This window comes from Podarcis cretensis (genome assembly GCF_951804945.1).
Source record: "Podarcis cretensis genome assembly, chromosome: Z".
Classification (NCBI taxonomy): domain Eukaryota; kingdom Metazoa; phylum Chordata; class Lepidosauria; order Squamata; family Lacertidae; genus Podarcis; species Podarcis cretensis.
Genome location: NC_137184.1, coordinates 27,348,480 through 27,367,556, shown reverse-complemented (window position 1 = coordinate 27,367,556; position 19,077 = coordinate 27,348,480). Strand labels below are relative to the sequence as shown.

The 19,077-nt window shown below is 40.9% G+C and overlaps 3 long non-coding RNA genes across 3 annotated transcripts in view; 1 reads left to right on the top strand and 2 right to left on the bottom strand.

Moving 5' to 3' along the window:
* Window positions 1–19,077, top strand: part of LOC307207744 — a 962,945-nt gene that overhangs the window by 608,721 nt on the left and 335,147 nt on the right. The gene's annotated exons all lie outside the window — the stretch shown is intronic.
* Window positions 1–19,077, bottom strand: part of LOC307207739 — a 185,742-nt gene that overhangs the window by 139,347 nt on the left and 27,318 nt on the right. The window lies entirely within an intron of this gene.
* On the bottom strand, window positions 2,417–4,239 carry LOC307207730. Its single transcript, XR_013834805.1, has 3 exons — window positions 4,147–4,239; window positions 3,860–3,924; window positions 2,417–2,504 (listed from the first exon to the last, which is right to left on the bottom strand). It is a non-coding gene; the product is annotated as an uncharacterized lncRNA (long non-coding RNA).

Below are 19,077 nucleotides of genomic sequence, written 5' to 3'. Positions count from 1 at the left end.
TGACTTGGGGCAGGGTATGTGACTGAGGTGTAGACTGAGGATTGGGTCTGGTCTAGGGAGAGTTCTGAGGGCAAGATAGAAAGGTATAGAGGACCACATTCAGGCCTGCATATCCTCATTCCTTGTCTCCTACTCACACCCTCCCCCTCTACTCCTTTGCTCTTCAGTTTCCTGCCTACTTTCCCCTTCATTCCAGACTTGCATGCAAATTTCTCAAAACAAGCCCTGGCTTGCCACAGACTCTGTTTCCACAATTGACCTTCCTGGGTGTCTGTCCCAGCACTATATCTGGCTCTGATCCTAAACTCACTCCTTTGCTCTCATTGGTCATTAGACAGCTTTTGTATGCATGCTGAAACTCCTCTCTGTAGGAAGGCATTACAAGCATTAGTATAGTCACAGAGAGTGGAGTTTAATACCGCTGTTCCATCCTCCATCATTCTTAGAGGGGATAATGGCCATGGACACTTTTTATGTCTGAAAAGGAGCTCCATTAAAACTTAAAAGCTTGCATTTCCTTGCCAATGGCTGGTCCAACAAAGATATTGCCTTCTGTAGGATACTGAGCCCTCTCAAAGCATCCTTCCCTGATTTCTGTCCAACCCATGGACGGATATCAATTCCTCCCCCCCTCCACCATATGTCTCACTGTGAGCAATAACCCACTGTGTCCAAATTGGCAGTATCATCAGAAAGACGAGACCTTCTTCTCTCTTTCCAGTGTTTCCTATCTGTGGCCAAAAGCTCTGCCTTACCGAAATTGTCAATTCCATCTGCCAGTAGCCTCTCCGACTTGCATTGCCATCTGTCAGCTATTGACCTATTATTCCTCCTGGTTCTGATACCATTCTGCCTTGTATCCATGGCATTTCAAAACATTCCCTGCTGCCTAATTCTCCTCCCAGAAATAAAGGCTGACTGACAATGCCATGTTATATTCAAAAACTAAATCACAACGGTGCACTGTTGCCTCTTTTGTATATGCAAAGCTCCCCAATGTATTCCAAGAGTCTCATGCAGCCGGTTTAATGTAATATCCAGATTGCAGGCTTTCTTATGTATTCCATTTCAGAACTCCAAATACCCACAGAGAAGGAGAATATGTGAATCACATTCACCCATGGCTCCTTTCCCTTCTTGGTTTTTGAAGTAGGTGTTTTGGGACAATTAGAGTGGCTAAGCCAGGCATGGGCAAACTTGACCCTCCAGATTTTTTGGAACTACAAATCCCATCATCCCTGACAACTGGGCCTGTTAGCAGGGGGTGATGGGAGTTGTACTTCCAAAACATCTAGAGGGTGAAGTTTGCCTATGCCTGGGCTAAGCCATTCAGGAGAGATAGGTGATATTCAAAGTCAGATGTACTGATGCTGGTTTTGGTTGCATTAAAGCAGGGATCACCAATACAATACCCGTAGGAACCAGTGTGACCACCAGTATGCTGCTCCTGAAAAGATCCACAATGCGTCACAGATTGTTTGCTCTTTCCATTCACTTCCTATGTGCACTGGCCCATTCCCTCCTACACTGAGCACCCACTATTAAACATTGTATATTTCACTGGATGCCTGGATTTAACACCTACCTTCCCTTCCATGATGGAAGGTGAAAAATGCTTCTCTCTGTGAGTGAGCCTGGAGGTGGGTGATATATGTGCCTTTTTCCATGGGGGGGTGTTTGGCTGACTGGAGGCATGCCCACACCATTTGTGGTTCTATTTTTTAAAGCTCTTTTAGATGTGGCAGCAATTTTGGTTTTTTTGCCACACTTGCCCAGGGCCATTTTGTGAGTGCCACCCACTGCACTTCCACCCCCACCCCCCAAAAAAATCCAATATGTTTGCTGACCCAAGGAAGGTTGGCATCCCCTGGATTAAAGTGGTGGTTCTATTATTGTGCAAAACATTAATATTTAAATGTTCTGGCGTGTGTTTCTTTAACATTGAACTTACAGGTTTTAACCCTTTTTTAAAATGTATGCCAGCCTAGTATTGTAACTGATGAAGGGCAGTTAACAAATTGACTGCTTAAATAAATAAGTCTGAACAAATATTTCATTGCAGCCAGCAACAGATAAATAACAGGTGAAATTAGAGGTGGAAATGTGGACTTTAGATTTGGGTTAGCAACCTGCAGCAAAGGGACTGAATAATCCCTTCTGTTCCCAAGCTACATCCTTCAGTGGCCCTGCTCTGCATCTAGGTACAGGAGAAAATGATAATGTGGTTTCTCTCAGCATCCCCCCCCCATCTTTTTGTTTGTTTGTAATTGTTTAAATTATCATTTCATTTTATAATGTATATAAAACATAGAGAACTATTATAACAAGAGAAGAAAACTAAAAGATGAAAAACAAAACTATAAAAGAGGCACATAGAATGAGTAGTTGTACATGAGTTAAAATAACAAAGCCCAAGCAAAGAGTACTGACTTTATCAGATCATCAAGTTTAGTTGCAGATTTGTCAGGCTTGTGATAAAGGTTGTCTTGAAAATGATGGTTCTGCTATATAGGAAATAAAGGTATGCCAATTATATAAAAATGTGTCTGGAGGTTCTAGTCCTTGTTGAAATCTCAAATTACACTTGATCTTGTCTACTATATTTAGAGTGAACTGTAGCAAGGAGTGCCTGGCGTGCTCTGGTCCATGGGGTCACGAAGAGTCGGACATGACTAAACTACTAAACAACAACAGTAGCAAGAGTTCAGATTTTGGGCTGTTTTCCATTAAGCCGCAGTTACTATTTGTGCTGTCAATATCATATATAAAACCAATTCTCTTCACAATATATTTACATCATCATCATCATTATCAAAAACATTACAGCAACATTAATTTTGGACAACAAACTATAGTTTCTTTAGTAATATTTATCATTTCTGTCAAAATTTAATTCCCAAAATCTTGCACCAACTGATATTCCCAGCATAAATAATGATATAAACCAAGTTTATTGCAACCCCTTCAAAAATTATATGATATATAAGGTGTGTGTGTGTGTGTGTGTGTGTGTGTGTGTGTGTGTATGTGTGTGTGTAATCTATGTAATAATTTTAAGGAGTTTTCCTTAAGGAAACTGGAAACTGGGAATAAAAGTTCCCAACTTTTATTCCAATTTTTGATTTCCCACCAGCCTTAAATTCAGTTTCCCACATGACCACACTACTGTGATTTTTAAAAAAAAATGCTCCCAGGAAAATTCACCAGCATTTCAGTGTAAATTACTTCCTAAAATGCACTTTTATATGCAATTTTGCATAATATGTGCATTTTTGCAAAACAATTTTCTAATACAATTCATTTTGGTATGTTATGTTCATGAAAGCATGCATTTATACACAGACTTTACCCTGGTATGTGCATTTTTGTATGCATTACTTGGCTGGAAAACTGAAATACAAAATTCAGAGAAGTGCAAAATTTGAAGGATGGTTGGCATTCAGTTCACATAGCATTTGGGGAAGCATAAATTAGGTGAGTTCACCTTCAAATCTGAACTGAATCACATTTCTTTCTCATGCCTGCTTGCATCCTCATTGCGTTTTTTTTTGTCTGCCTAGATTGTGCCCTTGAATTGTGCTGTTGCTTAACTGGAGAGGAAGTATCTGCCTGTCTCTCTCTGTGTGAAACATGGCTTTTGTGTGCCTAGAATGTAACCCAATGCATAATAGGCAAGAGTCCTATCCATCCCTCTGCCTACTTTTGCCTCTGGTCCCACCCACCACTGACATGCAACCACAAGAAGTTTTCCCACAAGACAAGGCTGTTCCATAATTATTTTGTCGTCATTAATAGAAGCCCCTGGGGACTGTTTTGAATGGAGGAATGACGGAAAAAACTTCTTAAAGACTTTCCATACCAGTGATTTTCTTGCTCAAAACCATCTGCCTCCACACAGTTATTCTCTCCACTCTCTTTGCAGGGCTCCATATTGCTACTTTCCCTGGAAAAGACCCTGATGCTGGGAAAGATTGAGGGCACAAGGAGAAGGGGACGACAGAGGACAAGATGGCTGGATAGTGTTCTTGAAGCTACAAACATGAGTCTGACCGGGCTGCGGGAGGCAGTGGAGGACAGGAGTGCCTGGTGTGGTCTGGTCCATGGGGTCACGAAGAATCGGACATGACTAAACGACTAAACAACAACAACAATATTGCTACTTGCATTGGCATGTTGCAGCTATATTGTAACCTCAAAGGAAGGGAAGCAGAAATAAAAGGCACTTTTGAGCAGAAATAATAGACGGCAGGAAAAGGTTGAAGCACTTTCCCCCCTCTTACTCCTCTGCTGAACAGCCAGCCTCCTGAGACCGCTTTTTATTTTTTAAAAAAATAATAATTTTTTAAAAAATAAATTTTATCTTTTTTTAATTTAAAATTAAAATTTGCACGTTATATACTGTTTACTCAAGATCACAGAAAGCTGTTTCATCCTGAGTCAGACTCATTATTGCCAACACTGACTGGCAGTAGGTCTTCAAGGGTCTGAGGCCTACCTAGAGATTTAACCTGGGACCTTCTGCATAAAAATCAGATGCTCTACCAGTGATCTAAAGTCCTTCCTCAATACTTTTAGGGATCAAGATTACTAACAAAAACATTTTGAAATATAGCTGGGAAGGGTAGGGGCCATGTATTTATGAAAACACATGCATTTCCTCTACCCCAAATGAATGTTTTCTTTTAAGGGTTTTGTTTTGTTTTAAAATTAAAAGCCAGTTGAAAAAGTACATTGTGTTCATGTGTTGTGAGCCTACCCTTTTGTTTTCTGAAGTAGATCTCATTTTGATGGCTGTGGAAGCCTTGACTGCTTTTCTGTCTGTGATCTGTGATCCTATTCAGTTAACAAAAAACACTGAAGTTCTCTGTCTGCCTCATCAGTTAAGAAGCAAATAAAGGACAAATGCATATGGGGGGGATGCGCAAGGTTTCTGTTCTGAACAATTAATTATGGAGACAGCATATTAAGAGGGGTCCTTTTCTTAATTGGAAAAGAAAGAGAGGAAATGTTTGCTTTTGTTTTAACATAGACCAGCAGACGTCACAGAAGTGATGGTAACAATACAAAGAAGGCCTAGCCATAGGAGCTTTGTGGAGATCACATGAAATACAAGGGTAACTCATCTAATAATAGCCAACTGAATATTAAAAAATTGTGTAGGTAGCACTGAAATTGGAAGTGAAAGGGCACTTGTGTGATTCTCAAATCCAGAAAAGCAGATAGATATTTTTGAAGCTGTCTTGTAAATGGTCTTGATAAGAAGCTCACAGGGCACAACAGGGCAATATAACTTCCAAGTAAATAACTTGCCGCAATGAAGTCTAACCTGAGTGAAGTCTGTTATGCTTCCAGGGCCTCATCACACTTTCTAGGCTTCACTCTGTCCTTGAAGGCCTATTCACTGGAACTGAAGGCCTTAAAGGCATTTCAACTGGAGTCTAGCACTCTTGCTTTCCCTCAGACAATCCCCTCTAGGTGGGGTGGAAGATGCTTTGCCCAGTTGAACCAGAGGGATAGGTCCCTGGCATGGTGGTTGGGGTGGATCTCAATTTAGGGACACCTGGATCAAAATCCTCTGACCCAAAGGGCTCAAACTGTGCCCTGAACCTTATGCTGGGACCTGGGTACACAAACTCAGAGCCCAAGCTAATGATTAGGGAAATGGCAGCTCATACAAGTAGCTATCTTAGCACAGACTCCCAACCCATCTTTCCTTCAATATTAGCATTTATTGTATTAGAGCATCACACTGCCTTTACCCTACCTTGTTCTGATGTACTTTCTTTCACACATAATCTAAGTAACCATCAGAGCATTTCCACCTTTTAAAAGCGCCTTTCCTTTGAGGCCTATTTCTGCGCTCTCGCTGAAACAATTACTCCTCCTGTTGCTGAGATGAGTGTTCAAACGACTTTATTGTTGCCATTGATGAAGCATCCTCCAGATTTCATTAAAAATTAAATAAAGACCCAGGGGGACACAGGGAAATGGATTTTCCATTTTTCTCCCTTTTGCTCTTGAGAGTGATTTGTGAAGTACAAGTGCGTTCATAAACTGAGCTACTACACCCCAGAGAAAACAAACTAGGAATTATTCAGTTGTTAGTGGTTCAGGTTATGAAGTAGCCTCCACCAAAGCTGCATTGGGTGTTGAAACCATTTTTATCTGTCTAAGAATATTTCAGTTCCTAAGAAAGTGGGTGGTCAGAAGTACTCCAGTCAGCATTTCAAGAACAAACTTCTGCAGAGCAATTGAATTTATATATTCATTTTGAATTCCTACAGTGCAGTCATGTATGTCTGCTTAGAGAGCCAACTGAATTCAGTGGAACTTACACCCAGGTAAATGAGTTTAAATTTATACCCACTTATTTGGTACTGAGCCCAATTGATCTCAAAGGGAGTTATATCTGGATAGACATGTATAAACATTGCACTGATACACTTGCATTTATATCTCCTATATAGTTCTTTGTGCATAAAAGATGGTGGTTTTACTCTCTCTCTCTTTGTTTTTATTTTTGTAAAAGTCATATTCCATTTTTCAGAAACCAAATATCTACCTTACCCAGTAAAGATTCAGATGCACAGAAGTGGTGTAAGAAAATCTGTTACATCCCCTACACCAAAAAATGATTTTCTTAAGACCCCAGGAAAACATTTTCCAGCCTGAGGGACACATTACTTCAACGGCAACCTTCTATGGACCACATGTGAGTGCAGCCAGAGGCAAAGGTGCATGGAGCAACATGCATAAGCAACAGGCTAATGCAAAAGCCATAGGTTGTTGTTGTGGTGGGGTTTTTTTTTACATATCTCCCATATTACACACACATCTCTCCATCTTCATCCATTATCAAGAATTCTAATTTAAGGACACATTCTAGTCAGGCAAAAACACCCAAGGACAGTGTGAAGCATGGCCTGGACTTGAGGGGTGTAGCCTGGTAAAAGTCCCAAGGGCCAGACAGAGCAGCTTGAAGGGTTACATTTGGCCCCCAGGTCCCCCACTCCTGCCCTGCAATCCGCAAGACACTGATTTCCTTTCCTAGCTTGTTCTTAAATACAAAACCTTTTAAAGTGTGGGCCAGAAGTGGGCTTTTACAGAAGGAAGTCCTCATGTGCAAAGTACAAGGAAGCTTCCTTCCAACATAAGAAAATGTTAAAAGGGCTCAGCTGTTTGAGGCTCCAAGTTTGCCATCAGCAGATGATGACACTAGCGAGGATGGCATGACTCTACATATTATGGCTCTGATTTAGAGAAAAGATAGTCATGCACTTGCCAGACAAATGGGAACAGAATCAAAGGAGGGCAATGGTGACAGTCAGAGATACGGGAAATAAGTCCTACAAGAAACATTTGAAGAAACTAGCCTGGGCAAGAGAAGGGTAGGGAAGGGCATGACAGCACTCTTCAACTACAACTACCTGGAGTGCATCACACAGGAGAAGGCAAAGACTTGTTATCTGCTTTGCTGCATGTCAGGAGTAGATATTAGATGTTGGATATTCCATTCCACGTTTTGTTGCAGACATGAGATTGTTGCGTGTCACATGTCTGTTTACATTCCAGCACAGATTGCTGGGTCCTGTGAGCGGAACTTCCGCTCTGTGTATTGCTTTTGTTTTGAGTCTCTCTCCAAGAAGACGGCAAGGAGAGACGACATGTTTCTTTGCCCAGATTTATGCAAAATAAATCCGTAGTTTTAGTATGTATCCACAGCCTCAGCCTCTTCAGTTGTACAGTTTCCTCTGTGACGTATAGTGTCAGCAAGCTTGATTCGCTGATTTACATTGGAGCCAGAGGTTGATGAATCTCCACAGCGTGAAGGCTGAGAGGGAGACGATCCAGCTGGGGCCTAGTCAGCTGGCCTTTCAACCCCTGGATGCCGACAATGTTACCAGAAGCTAGATTGCGGTTGAACATCAGGAGAAGCTTCTTAATGGTTAGAGCAGTTCAACAGTAAAACCAACTAGTTATTTTAAGGAGTCCTAGTTTCTTCTCACTGATGGTTGTTGGTTTTTTTAGCAGGGAGTGGAAATCAATCTTTTGGAGAGTCTCTTGTCTGGATTTCTTGCATCCAAGAAATGGATTGAGAAGATGGCCTACAAATCTCATTCCAGCTCTATGACTCCATTAAAAATTGCACGGCAAGTTAACAAACTTAGTTCTGTTAATTTTAACAAGGCTAAATTTCACCTACATGGGGAAAGGCTTCTTAAGGAAAATAAACAATTGTCCGGTGGAGGGGGGTGTAGACTAAATGAGAGATATACATTGTCTGGACATATAAAAGGATGATCAGAAATAAAAAGATAAACATAGAGAGGAGTGGATCTAGAGAAAAGCAGGTGGAACTTTGCTCACCACCACTACCTGATGTTCCCCCAAACTCATGAGCACTGACAGACCTTCTGGAACAGTCTGGAATAGGGCAGGGATTGGCAATGTGTGGCATTCAGATATTTTAGACTACAACGGTCCTCACCCCTGTTCATTGACCCATGCTGGATGGAGCTGATGGGAGTTGGTGCCCACAACATCTGGAGGCCACCATATTTACTATACCTGAGATAGGGCATGGGATGGGACAGGAGCACAATGGGAAATTTTTGTGGGGCTGCCTTGTGCTAGCACCAGTTTCTTCCTCCTCCTCACATAAGAAACCTTTGGATTCAAGCTAGAGATAAAAACTGCTGATAAAAGCTTACAGTTATTATAAGTAATAATGCCCATCTTGGGAGGGAAAGCAGAAGTTCAAGTCACAACCTGTTCTGTCCTCCTACTTCATTTGTCTTTCATTTTCAGTTTTAAGTTGTATTTCCCCTCCTGAAATCGGCATCCTAATTAGCATAAAAGATTTAAAAACAAGAACAATCTTAAACTAGTTCGACCCATTCCCCATTGCTTATATTTTAAGGGATAAAGTAGTATTAGGGATTGGTGGTAAATTAGATTTTGTCTGTATTTTAATGAGAATATCTAATTTGCACTTCTCAAATGTGTACATGAACCAAAGCAAGGCTATCCATTGAAATTCACACTGTTCCAAGTTTTGCAGTGCAGTACCTCAAACAATATGTACAAAAAATGAATATATTAAGGGGAAATGTGCATGAAACCACACACAGTATATTAGTGAAAATAATATGAAAAATGCACTATATCTAGGTAAATTGTTTGCACAAATGTGTATATTAATTTTTTAAAAAGCATTTGAAAATGTGTTTGTTAAGAGAAATGAGCACTAAAATACTGGCAAATTCTCATGAGGATTTTTTTAAAATGGCAAATTGCTGTGGAAATGTTGAGGTCTGAATTTAAGATTTAAAAAATTACAAACTCAGAGAATCAAAATCAACAGATTTGTACATCTATATTTTTGCAGAGATACAATCCTAGGTGTCTAAGATAGGACACTGTGCATATTAATGTGCATTTATGGACATGTATGTGTATGGAAGGACACACATAGGCATGGGTGGGGGGAGCAAATTTGCCTGAATGTAAGATGCTCTAAACTTCCTGTGGTTTTTGTTTTTTTTAATGCTAAGAATAAGGATACAAGGTCCTCCAGAAAACAGTTAACTGTTGTGAAGAATAGTTATAGCATAATGAACAGCAAGAAAAAGGCTAGGAAGCCTACCATTTAGATCATTCCATTGATCCAGGTATTGACCATTTTATGAGAGAGTTCTGCATTTTAATACCCCCTACTGCAATCCAAGTGAAATCACATTACCATTTTCTTTCTCCATTTCCATTACAAGCTATCCATCAACAGCTGCCATCTTTACTCTCCTTCTACAGCATTATGGAGATCATTATGGACACATGGCATTCACAGTGTGTTTATGCACATATATTTTCCTTTAACATTAATAAATATCAAAAAAAGATTAGGAAACGGTGAACCATCAGTGGCATATATCCCATTCCTAGTATGCTAACTTCTTTCCAGTTAATATTTTTAATGCACTGTTCCATGTACTACACTTAAGGCATATGCTTAAGATACTTAAAATGGCTCTGGTGTTAAGAAAAGCTGCAATTAAAGCTACCAAATATCAGATGTGGTGCCAATTCTCACTTCCCCTAACCCGCCCCATGTATCCCGGTACCCTGAACAGAAGAGTGAAGGGCAAATACCTGTACCAGCCTGCAGGGCTATCTCCCCCAGGGTCAGGGAGGCAATGCTGGATAGATACTGTTAGTGACTTTTTATTATGTTATGGAGGCAAGCAATAAACAAGAGATATTTTAATCAATCAATTAAATTAAAAAAACAACAACAACCTTCTATGCCACTTTTTCCTTTATAAATCTCCAAGAGATTCTCAAAACACATAAAGCCATTAAAAACAGCAACTAAAGATAAAGGTAAAGGGACCCCTGACCATTAGGTCCAGTCACGGACGCCTCTGGGGTTGCGGTGCTCATCTCGCTTTACTGGCCAAGGGAGCCGGCGTACAGCTTCCAGGTCATGTGGCCAGTATGACTAAGCTGCTTCTGGCGAACCAGAGCAGCGCACGGAAACGCCGTTTACCTTCCCGCCAGAGCGGCACCTATTTATCTACTTGCACTTTGACATGCTTTCGCACTGCTAGGTTGGCAGGAGCAAGGACCGAGCAACGCTTCAGGTTACAGACTCCGCTAACCCAGAAATAGTACCTCGGGTTAAGAACTTTGCTTCAGGATGATAACAGAAATCATGCTCCGGCGGCGCGGCGACAGCAGGAGGCCCCATTAGCTAAAGTGGTGCTTCAGGTTAAGAACAGTTTCAGGTTAAGAACGGACCTCCGGAATGAATTAAGTACTTAACCTGAGGTACCACTGTACTCACGGATTTAAAAACTGGCAGTGATCTACCCCCTTTTTTGGGGTTCAGTTCAAAGTTGTTGACCTTCTTTGGGGGCAGACAGGGATCTACCACAGACGTCCAGTGATCTACCTCTTGGATGTGCCTGGACTAGAGGATACTTTGAATGTCTTCCAACTCTACAATGATTATTAGTCCCAGTAAGCAGAAGCCTCCCATTGCCTGCCATCACCGCATAATCTAAAACGGCCCAAACAGGCAGCAATTCACAAATGTTTCTTTGCAATGCACTGATTATTAGCACTGATTGACAGATGCATCTGTGGATGGGATTGTGGTCTTGTTGTGAACTGTTAAGAAAAAAGGGCAGCTTTTGTTCTTCCTTCATGTTGTAGTTTAAAGTTATTGGGAAATGTTAGGTTTATTTGTCCCAAGGACTCACTGTTTCGTTCTTTTCTTTTCTTCCTTTTAGGATTGTGATGCACTTTAATAGTGCATTTGGGTCTTTGAATTATTTTGTTCATTAGCTTCTCTGAGGAACACATGATGTATGAACAAAGGCCGCCACAATTCTGACATTAGCATTTCTTGCTAAAACCCTAGTGCACTAACATCCCCTTGACAGGCATGTAAGCAACACCTACTCACTGGGGTAATGGGGAAAGTTTGTGATTATGTATACCAAAGTGATGGAAAGAACAACTGCTCTAATGGAGGGAGAAAGCTTGATTAACAGCAAGTGCCATGGAGAGAACTGATTGTTTTATGGGGCGAATGAATCACACAGAAGGAAGATAGCAATTCAATATGTCTCTGCCCATTGGCAAAAGATGTAGGGAAGGAGAGAAAGAGAGGAAATAAAATGCAGCTCTTCTGCAGCTACTAACTCAGAGATCTCAAAATATTAAGGTCCCATTGTAAATTACTGAGACCGGACAAGGAAAATATTGAAAATCCTTGCTAGCTGAGCAGATTACGCAGGCAAAATTATTAGGTATGATTATTGTGCACTGTAATTTGTGCAGCTCTTATACATTTGTATTTATTAAATTTTATACTGCCCTTCGTTTGAAGGTGACAGGGTGGTCCACCACATAAAATATGAAATGAGATCTCAAAAAAAGCAAGTAAATATCTTCCCATAAACACATTTAAAAGGCCATAAATTGTTTAATTAGCCAAAGTCCTAGGACAAGAGGAATGGTGAACCTCCCTGAAGAGAGCATTCTACAAGTGGGGAGCCACCACAGAAAGGGCACATTCTCAGGTTGCCATCCACTCATGGAGGGGACATATGAAAAAGGGCCTCAGATGATGATGATTTGTTTCATTTCTCTCAAAGTGGTTTACACAGGGAATGGAACTCCCAAGTAAATTGCTCATCCCTGTAGATAAACAAATCAATTTGGTAAAGTCTTTAGGGCAGTGGCAAGGAACCCTTTTTAGACTGAGGGCCAATTTTCCTCCAGGGGCAACATACCTCTGGAAAGTGGGGATAAATGTGAAAGTGGGCAGAGTAATAGATGTGAATGTCACCTTCGTACAGAAAACTACTTTCCAACCATGCAATAGCTAAAAGTTTCCACACACGCGTACCTCTCCTTTCCCCTTCCAAGCAAGCAAGCAGCACTTTCACAGTTTAATGATACATTTGAGTCAGGCAAAAACGCTCAAGGATATTTTATTATTATTATTATTATTAACGTTTCTATACCACTTTATATATTTAAGAAAAAAATCTTGAAGTGTTTTACAACCTCTTAAATCATCAAAGATAACAACTCAGATTACTGAATAAAGCCAAGTATACATTCAAAGCAACATGATTAAGAGGAAACTAAAACATTATCTTTAAAATTTCAAAATAAAACATTTATTATTATTATTATTATTATTATTATTATTATTTATACTCCGCCCATCTGGCTGGGTTTCCCCAGCCACTCTGGTTGGGTGGCTTACAGCATATATAAAAAATTGTAACACATCGATCAGACATTAAAAATTAATAAAGGAAGGTGAATATAAAATGTACATTTAAAACAACATAATTAGCAGGAGAATAAAAGCATAGAACATATCTGCAGTTGTTGTTGCTAATCCAGCCAGTTGTGGTTCATGGCAGGCAGTTGCGGAAACTCCATGACCTAGGTATGTAATAAGAGATAGCCAAAATGGTCTCTGGCCATTTCAATAGGTTCAGCTTCTATAACTGTTGCCAACCAGGGCCCTGCTCTCCCAGACCAGGTGGAAAGAAAAGGCCTAACATGATGACTGTAGGGTCTGGGTCAGTTCATATGGCAAGAACTGGTCCTTGAGGTATTGCAGTCCTGAACCATTAAAAATGTTGTAGGTAAAAATCAGCACTTTGAATCAGGCCCTGAACTGGTTAGCAGCAATTGCAGTCGGGCCGGGATCAGTGTAATATGATCAAACCATCTTGTCCCAGTGAGCAACCTGCCTATTGAATTCTGCACTAGCTGAAGTTTCTGAACTGTATTCAGAGGCAGCCCCATGGGTATAACCCCCCAATCTACATACCTGCTCCTTCAAAGAGAGTGTAACCCCACTAAGAGCAGGCCACTTCCCCTCCATCCAATCTAGGGAACCACCTCAGTCTTACCTGGATTGAGCTTCATTTTGTCGGCTCTCATCAAGTCCATTACCGAGGCAAGACATGGAACAATGAATCTGTTCCAAATTAATTTTAAATATACTAATGCTGACCCTAATCTTTCAGTTTAAAAAACGAAAGAGAACTTTTCAATGAGCCACACACAATTATAATTGCCTTGTCTAATATTTTTGAAAGTTACAATTCATTACTACTTATTTTAAAAAAAGTTAATTCCCTTGTTTTTCAATACCACTTAACTAATTTGTTTTTGTAATTAGCACAAGTATCAATTCTATTGATTATTAGAATACTCTTTTGTTTTCATAAAGTTAATGCTTCAGTTGTGCAATCTGATACATGTTTATTCATAATTATATCCAATTACATTTCTCAGATGTGTGTGCATAAGGTTGCAGCATCAAATATTTTTAGATCAATGTAATTTCCAACCTTGGCTCATCTTTAATTATTAGCATCCAGTGCCCAAAAGCATCTGGCTCAAGTGCATATATAATAAACTATTCACACAACAATTATCCAAATATTACAAGGAGTCAGAATATACTACCAGTCACTGAGTCATCCTCTCTATTCCTGTCACAAAGCCTTTGCATTTAAACTTAGATTGAGGTTTAATTCTGGATCAGGGTGAAAATGAGCTTCCTGAAGCTGCTACATTTGCTTCAAAATCAATTCTTTCAATTTAACACTTTTTTCTGGAAAATAGTAAAATAAATTTATTTTCTCTCTTTCCATCTCTTTCTCTGCCTTTTTCAGTTTCCTTTTCTTTCCCCCTTCCTAAGAATCCTTCTGCAGTTAAACATTCCATTGACATTATACATTAAAGGAGGGGTTGAAACAGTCTGTAACTGAAGTGTTTTAAACAGAGCAGAATTATAAAGTCACAGTGTCATGCGCAATCCCATTGTGTTCAGCATAAATTGAGAGGGGACATTTCATGAAACTGTTTCTCCTTGAACTACTGGGTCAACCCCCCCCCTTTTTTTTTTTACTTTGATCACGGTTTCTCACTCACTCTAACTCAAGGTAAGCTTATGTTTCAGTTCCTCCAGTATTGAGTCTAACCTGATAGGCCATTCATCAGAGAATTTCGCTGAGGATCAACAGCATTCCTTATAAGAATGTAACCCGTTTATGATTTCATGAACTGCACTCATGATTTCTCTTGTGTTTACTGTATTCTTCCAGGTATGCCTGCTGTTAATAATGTCAAGATAACATTGTAGACTGGGATCTGCCACATTAACACATAACCTCTAAAACATTTTGTCATTTTAAATGAATACATAGTTGTTAGGAAGCAAATGTACTTCAGCAAACAACAGGGCCATAGAATAGAGATAATTATGGAACAGCCTAGTCCTTTGAATGACTGAAATCTGCATCTCTAATTTTATGCCCATTATTTCCATATAATATGGAAATTGTCTGTCTGTCTGTCTGTCTGTCTGTCTCTCTCTCTCTCTCTCTCTCTCTCTCTCTCTCTCCCCCCTATTTTAATATATACAAAGGAGGAATAGGTGAAACCAAAATAAAATCCAAGCATTAAAAAGTTTGCTTCTACTAGGCATTGACTCCTTTCGGAAATATTCAGTCACATAGGTTAGGTAGATAATGTTTGGCCTGTGATGCTCTATGCAATTGTGACCTCAAATCTCTGCTTACCTTTGCTGATAAATATCATTTCTGGGATATCTGCACCATTGCTTCCATCAGGACTTCATTCAAAGCCTGTTAACTGGCTCACTGAGAGTGATTGTGGTGATTGTGTTGGACTTACTAAATCACACTGAGAGTGGACCCACTCTTAAATGGGTGAGATTTGGATTTAAAACCCTGCTCAGCTACAAAGCTTACTTGGGCTAATAACTAGTTACTTATCTGGGCTAGTACGTATCGACTCAACCAATCCACTTTCTCTCCGGGAGGGGGCTTCTGCAGATACCATTTCCTCAGAAGGTCTGATCCATAAGATATAGGAATTGGGCTTTAAGTGTGGTAGCACCTACACTTCAAAACTCTCTCCTGGTACATAACAGACAGCTGCCATTCTGTTGTGTTACTGGTGCCTACTGAATACCTTCCTTTTTCAACAAGTCTTTTAAGCAAGGATTTTTATCCCAGTCTATCTGTATTGGAGATAAAATTGTTTTCTTTATATACATGCAATTCTTTTTAACTGCCTTTATAGGTGGAGGTGTATTTAATTGTTTTTTAACCATTGTCATAACTGCTTTTATATAATAAGTGGTGTAATTATTTTTATTTCTGGTTTTAAAAATTGTGAAATCACTTCAGGATATTAGATGGGAAGCAATTCATATGTGGAAACAAACAAACATTGCAGTTTGACTTAGATCACAGGGTTGTTGTGCAGATAAAAGCATATACATATGCCACACTCAGCTCTTGGTAGGAAGGTTGGGAAAATGAAATGAATAAATTGGTAGGAACCTTACCAAATGAGTGTCAGGGAAGTCTTTAGAATGAACATTGGGCCCAGGCCACCTGAAAGATCATGTCTCTTGTGTGGGTGCTAAGGTCTCCAAGTGAGCACCTTCTCTCAGTCTCATCAGCACCAGAAACCTGGTTGGTGGAGAGAGAGCCTTTTCTGTGGCTGCTCCCATGTTGTCCAATTACCTCCCAGGAGAGGTTAGATTGTCTCCTTCTTTGTTATCTTACGGTTGGCAGGCTTAGACCTTCCTTTTCAGATAGGCCTTGGAAAACTATGGCAGAGACAATGCTGATCATGAAGCTGCTGTCAAGGCAAACTATAGTTTAACACCAGAGCTTCAAGGCTCTGTCTCAATGTATTTTAACTATTGTGTTTAACTAGCTTAGTTTCATCACTTTGCATTTTATAATGATGTTTTTTAAATCTTGTAAGCCGCCTTTAAGAGAGAGAAAGGCAGGATATAAATACATGAAATAAATAAACAGAATGAAAATGATGATGATGATGATAATAATAATAATAATAATAATAATAATAATTATTTATTTGTACCCCGCCCATCTGGCTGGGTTTTCCCAGCCACTCTGGGCGGCTTCCAACAAAGATTAAAAATACATTAAAATGTCACACATTAAAAACTTCCCTAAACAGGGCTGCTTTCAGATGTCTTCTAAATGTCAGGTAGTTGTTTATCTCTTTGACATCTGATGGGACGGCATTCCACAGGGCGGGAGCCACTCCCAAGAAGGCCCTTTGCCTGGTTCCCTGTAGCTTTACTTCTTGCAGTGAGGAAACCGCCAGAAAGCCCTCAGTGCTGGACCTCAGTGCCCAGGCAGAATGATGGAGGTGGAGACACTCCTTCAGGTATACTGGGCTGAGGCCGTTTAGGGCTTTCAAGGTCAGCACCAACACTTTGAATTGTGCTCGGAAACATACTGGGAGCCTTTCAGGACCGGTGTTATATGGTCTCGGTGGCCACTCAGTCACCAGTCTAGCTGCTGCATTCTGGATTAGTTGTAGTTTCTGGGTCACCTTCAAAGGTAGCCCCACATAGAGTGCATTGCAGTAGTCCAAGTGGGAGATACCATATTTTTCGCCCTATAGGGTGCACTTTCCCCCCTCCAAAAATGAAGGGGAAATGTGTGTGCGTCCTATGGGGCAAATGCAGGCTTCAGGAAGCTATCCGCAAGCCTTGCGAGCCCGGCAGGAGTTCCCGCTGGGCTCGCAAGGCTTGCGGGCGGCAGCCTGCAGCCCAAAGCACGGAGCACGCTCCGGAGCACACCCCGGGCTTTGGGCAGATATCGGGCAGCCCCACAAGCTCGGGGGACAGCGGGGAGGCGGAGCGCCACCATCCCGCTATTCCCCGACCTGGTTTGGAGCCTGGCGGTGGGGAGAAGCTTGCTTCTCCCCATCGCCAACCCCACAAGCTCGGGGGTCAGCGGGATGGCGGCACGCGCCCCGCGCCTGGGGAAAAATAATTTCCCCCCTTTATTTCCCCCCCAAAAAACTTGGTGCGTCCTATGGGCCGGTGCATCCTATGGGGCGAAAAATACGGTAACTAGAGCATGCACCACTCTAGCGAGACAGTCCACAGGCAGGTAGGGTCTCAGCCTGCGTACCAGATGGAGCTGGTAAACAGCTGTCCTGGACACAGAATTGACCTGTGCCTCCATGGACAGCTGTGAGTCCAAAATGACTCCCAGACTGCGCCCCTGGTCCTTCAGGGGCACAGTTACCCCATTCAGGACCAGGGAGTCATCCACACCAGCCCATACCCTGCCCCCCAAGAACAGTACTTCTGTCTTGTCAGGATTCAACCTCAATCCATTAGCCACCATCCATCCTCCAACCGCCTCCAGGCACTCACACAGGACCTTCACTGCCTTCACTGGTTCTGATTTAAAAGAAAGGTAGAGCTGGGTATCATCTGCATATTGATGGACACCCAGCCCAAACCCCCTGATGATCTCTCCCAGCAGCTTCATGTAGATGTTAAAAAGCATGGGGGAGAGGCTGGAACCCTGAGGCACCCCACAAATGAGGGCCCAGGGGTCTGAACACTCATCCCCCCAACCACTATCTGGACACGGCCCAGGAGGAACACATTATCAACCCCCTTCTCTATATAGTACCTGAGATAAACCATCTTCCTCACTAAGTGCAGATTGCTTGAGATTTTCTAGGCTTTGTGCCAGCTCCTATAATCTATATATGTCGCGTGCACACAAATACACACACACAGAGAAAATTTCCTACACAGCTCTCCTGCTAGAATCAGAATACATGACCGTAGCTCCTAAAACATTAACCACAGTGTCACACTATACAAAATCAATCCAAGTGTTTTATTTGTTGCTTGACCTTTTTCTTTTATTCAATAACATAGTATTGATAAAGGTATCACATACTGAATGTGCATTTTTCTCCAAAATCTTCACATCTGGAGAGCCATTCTAATCCTCCAAGCATTAACAATAAGAGGATACTGACCCTGGATTTATTGAGATTTGTTGCTTCAGAAGAACCTAATTACAGCAGGTCAATACTTGAGTATGATAGCTACCAAAATCTACAACAAGAACAAAATAAAAATGGAACTTACATATTCTTATTGCTCTTTGTTTCTATACTGAATACATTTTTATATTTAGTCTATTCATTTTTTATGAATTCTATTTTTTATATATTGAAATTCTTCTTCTTTGGCGATCACTCATAGCCGAGTAAGATTGTCTTCCATAAACACGGTTTTAACAATGAGTCCGTAAGTGACTGTGAAGACCAATTACATTGGTTCTTGGGTGGGAGTTGATCATGGTGTGGATTTGCCAAGCGTGCCTTCCTCTTAGCATGTTTTTCCCTTGCGTTCTGAGTTCAAGGGTCCTCAAAGTCCATAACACCATTGGTAAAGGCTGTTTTCCAACTGAACATTGAAATTATTCACCCTATCTTTGGGAAAAGAAATAGCTGGGACCATTTCAATACATTTCTCCATGTGGGAGGAAAAATTCTTGACATTGAAGCTTGCCATTAGCAGAGGCAAAGAGATGAGAATTCAAGTGACCATACCAGACTTAGTAAAAAGTGAGCTATAGTGGTATTAGATTCCTCACCATACTCACTGGCTACTGGAGTATATGAGACTGAACTAGGCTTGCCAGACTT